Raw genomic sequence first — 4893 nt, forward strand, 5'->3', positions numbered from 1 at the left:
TAAAGAGAAATCATTGAAACAAATTAATCCTATGCCGTTTAAATTGACATGGTAATCCATCATCAGAGAAGGCAAACTCTGAAAGCAATCTAGAATCTGCCCTGCTCTTTCACTGGTCCTGGAGGCACAAAGACAGATAGTGAAGGGGGATGGGGGGGGGAGGATCATAAAAGTTAGGAATGACTTAGAAAATAATAAAATTGATTATATCAGCTCTCACTGTCCAGCCTCTGAAAACCCCCTTTGGAAAGGGGAGGTTAACTTTCAACAGTTGCTTTCAAAGTTTGCTTCTAAGTGGCAGGTCATCTGCAGTAGTTCCGACAGTTTGCCTCCTTCTCTAGGCTGCCAGGCTGCTGACTAGTGTAGCGTTGCCTGCCTCGTTTAGAAAGTAGACCAGCTAGGAGCTCTGGCAAGACCCACACTTACACAGAAACTTCCCCTACAGTGGTAAGGGGCTTCTTATATGGGGTTTAGGATTGGGGTTTGTTTTTGTGTTTTGTTGCTTTTTGGTGGGGAGGAATGGGAGGGAATCTTTTTTTTTTTCTCCTATAACCTTGTTTTTGCACTCAATGAAAATGCATGTTATTGTAATTTTCAGAGTATAACTTTTATAATGTCTTTTAAAACAGAGGCAAGCCACCATGCCCTGTCTTCTTTTTGTGCTTTTTATTTTGGAGTCTCATTTTTCTAAACTTCTTGCACTTCAAAAAGCCTGTGATGCTATGTTGTTAAAACTTGTGCAAAATTCCTAAATTATATAGAAAACTGAGGTATCGCATCCTGGTTGATAGTTAAGATGAAAAAAAAAAAAAAAAACCCTTACTAAGAGCTCCATTGTAAAAACAGTACGCCTCTATTTTAAACACACAGAATCTTTTTTTTTTCTCTCTCTTTAGTATTTATGTAATGTTTTTATTTTTGTTTTTGTCTTTGGAGGGCAAGGGGGTTGCAGAACCTCGCCTTCTCATTATTGCCTAGGCATATAAACTTGAAGACAGAAATGAATACTATTTTTAATAATGCATTAAGCTATAAAAGCACGACAATTTGAAAATTCTTTTTTAAAATCTCAAAATCTACTCTGTTAACAAAAGACAGTGTGTGAAGACAAAAACCCAGACACCTTCGTGCCAAAGGCAAGAAGGCAGAAGGACAAGAATATAAACCATACCCCCACAGCTGCCCTATTTAAATCTATCTAGGATAGAGTTTCTTCTAGTTTATTAAGAAAACTTTATATGTTCCTGAAACTTTAAAGTAAACATCATACCTCTTTTCTATGATCAGAATTTATATTGACTGGTTTTTAAAATAGGGTGAATAATGCTTGCATATTGACTAATGCTTTTGAAAGCACGTAAGCACAAAAGACAAATTAAATGCATTTCCAGCCAGGGTAAATAGGAAGAGAGTTAAAGGCTCTTATATAAAAAATTCATCCACAGCCATGCCACTAACAATGTTAAGAGTTATTAGCAAAGAAGGGGAGGTTTAGATGTTTGTGTGTTCGTTTTAAATAGAACCTAGGAAATTTAAATAGTAGCTCTTCAGTAACCAAACGTTGAATTGTACTTTCTGAAAAAAATCTGATACCTTTGATTTTGTTTTCTATTTAGAAACAATGTAGGCTTTAGCCAAATAGTATATGATTTTAAAAGTCATTAAATCAACCAATATCATATGAAAAGAATCAATGAGTAAACAAGCATTAAGTATTGGAGACTGAAAAAAATTACTTTTTAGCCCCTACCCGTCCACCCACCCCCCATGTCCCTTACAGCTGGCCATGCTCTAGCTTCCTTCTAATTGTATGGTAATATGGTAACAAAGTATATGCAAAATGAAAATCTGCATCATAACTTTTGGAGTCAATAAGTAAGCTATCAACACACATTCTGCAAAGAAATAGGATTGCCTAATTTTTTAACCTCCCCCTGACATGTGATATGATGTGATCCTGTCAAGAAATACCCAATGTGACATTTTTCACTGAAGCCAATATTCCCTCCCTTTTATGTTTTCACTTTTGCTTTAAACTGTTTTAAGTGATATCATCTAAATCAATTTACCTCAGTCAAGCACTTCGTAATCTCTTTGATAAGGCTGATTAATTTATTATAAATTGTAATGGACAGATGGGGAAAGTACCTTTCTCTATTCTATAGTCAAAATAAAAGGGCCAGTGTACATTTGATTTAAATGTTATACTTTGTAAACTCTCCAGATGAAACCTCCTATGCTCGAGGAGCTGAATATCATATATTAAACCTCATCCTCTTAATTTTGAACAGAAGTCCTTTACTTTTAATGCATACCTCCAACATTTCAAGAAATCAGCCTTCGAAGAGGAGAAATGCAGTTGGCAAATTAAATAATTAATTAATTGTGTTTTCTAAATTCACACATAATGTTTTTCTATTATGGCAGTGTATCTGTCTTTGTTCATCTACTTCTTTAATTATATGATTTATGCTGAAACTTCACTTTAAGCTTTCTAAAAGCCAGTAGAAGGAAAACTAATCCTTAAATTATTTTCCTCCTTCCAAAATTCACCTTGAGTTTGTGGCTAAAGGAAATTAAACCAGATAACCCCCCTTTGTTGTTCTGTTTGTATTTTATTTAAGTACACTGATGCAGTTAATGAACAATATTAATTTATCTGGATATCTGCCTTGCTAACACTTTCGCATTTAAGTGACTGGCAGTTGATATCATTTGATTAATGCTCTTTTTGACATACCAAAAATGAACTGTCATTTTAAAGGTTTCCCTACCAGGCTCTTGCGAAAAAGGGAGAAAATATAGAATTAGATGATCTTTCCTCACTCTGTCTACTTCTAAATAGGAGCTAATGTCCACATGGCTTTAGATGTCTTTAGAACTTTCTCATTAGGAACTGCCTTGCACTGTAATAATAAAAGCATGGATAGCTAACATAAGACTTGGTTACATGGGCAACAAGCCTATCTGTATCTAGAACCTATTCTCTTTTAATTCTTCAGTTCACTGAAAAGTAAATTAAAGGATCATATTGTTGAATTTTTAAATATATATTAGGCAAAAGATACTCACCTTTTTTTTAAGTGCCCCGCCAAAGCTGTCAAACTGAAAATTGACGTTTTTACTTTGAAGTGTCTTTTTATGATTCTGCGAGGCACAATAGCTTTACCATTACTAACTTGCTTCAGCTTGTATTTCAACAATAGTGATTCCAAGGAGCTCATTCAAAACTCTTTTTTTTTGCGCTGCTTTCTGCCAGACCTCGGCAAGAACACATGAGTGACAGCCTCTATCTAGTGCTTGAGTATATGAACCTTTAATCCATCATGGAACTTCTAACACCCTACGGATATATACACACCCATACACATACACCTTCATGTACGGAACTATTATATAAACTACCCATTAAAATGCCAACAGGTTTAAAGCCAGCAGAATGAATATTTTCCTAATCTCATCCAAATTTTATGGCTATAATTTGGCTACTGGCAAGATTCTAAATTGGCTTTTACTTAAATGAAAGAAGGTAAAATATGCAGTAGATTTGGGGGTTTGAACCCCCCCCCCATGCTAATCTACTGTTGTAGACGTGTTAGAAATATTGTTCAAAGTGGGCTGGGTGGTCAGTTAAATGGAAAAAAATATTTCACTACATTATGTTTTTCTATTCCCTAAAGTCCACCTCCATGGAGTAGGATTCCTTGATGGATAAGACTGTTGTCTCCCTGAATGGAAACCTGCTTTCCTAGAAAGGATGGGGGTGGGGGAGGCCATTGAAGGGCAGGGAGCAACTAGAGGGAATTTTCCCTCCCCCACCCCTCCCTCCTATCCTTCCTCCCTGCCTTCCCCTTTCTTCCTTCCTTCTTTGCTACACCCCCTTTTGGTATATGAGTGTAGTTAACCTTCGCTCTGGCCAAGACCAAGAAGGGCTAATGGAGACCCGATTCCTGACAGCTTCAGGTCAGCGAGAGCCTAGAGCTCCCAACCCAGGAATGAGAGGATTACCAAGGAAGGAATTCGAGGCACCAGTCGCCTCACACCTGAATAACATCGCTCCACTCCATTAGGATCCATATTATCAATAATAATAATAATGATAATAATAATAATAATAATTACCCCTTCTGGAAAATGGTTAATTGGATCTTAAGTTATATTTCCTGTTGCATTGAGGGGCCGAGCAGGGCAACCTGAACTGAATTCCTCAAGCTGCCAAGAAAATCGAGGAATCTGGTGAGGGGGAGGGGATAGGGAAAAGTAGAAGTAAGTAAGTAAATAAATAAATCGATCAGCTTCTTCAGAAAGAGCAGATTTTTTCTTTTCTTTTCTTTTCTTTTTTTTAAGGAAAAGGTCAGGTGCTGGAAAAGGAAGAAGAAACGAAAGAGATTCTCCCCTTTCCTCACCTTCCGCCCCTCCTTTCCCCCTCCAAATTAGTGTCCTCATGATTATTTGCAGCTGTGTCGAACCTTGAGGTTTGTTCACAGGAGCCCGCGAGACTCCCGCTCCTAGAAGTGAAAAGCCATTTTCACGCCAGGACTTTGCTGCTTGAGTTTGGGGGAGGAAGATCTCCTCTCCCTCCCAGCAAATTCCACCCCCCAAGCCTTGCTAACTTTAGGGAGCCCCGCAAGACTTTTCTCCTCCGCCACTTGAGGCTCTTGCCCCCAGCCTTGGGGCCACAGACCGATTTCCATCGCTGGAGCGTGGCTTGATACCCCCCAAAGCTAATTTCTCGCCCTGGGGAGCAAGGAGACGCGCCGGCGGCTTCGCTGGTGTGTGTCACCCTGCCCCCGCCTTCCTTCTCGGCCTCACACTTCCTCCCACCTGCCCAGGAGTCCCGAACCTGCCATCCACTAGCGCTGTGGTCCGCAGCGGGTTCCGCCACCCGGCGGC

Source organism: Mustela erminea, chromosome 5 (assembly GCF_009829155.1).
Source record: "Mustela erminea isolate mMusErm1 chromosome 5, mMusErm1.Pri, whole genome shotgun sequence".
Lineage (NCBI taxonomy): Eukaryota > Metazoa > Chordata > Mammalia > Carnivora > Mustelidae > Mustela > Mustela erminea.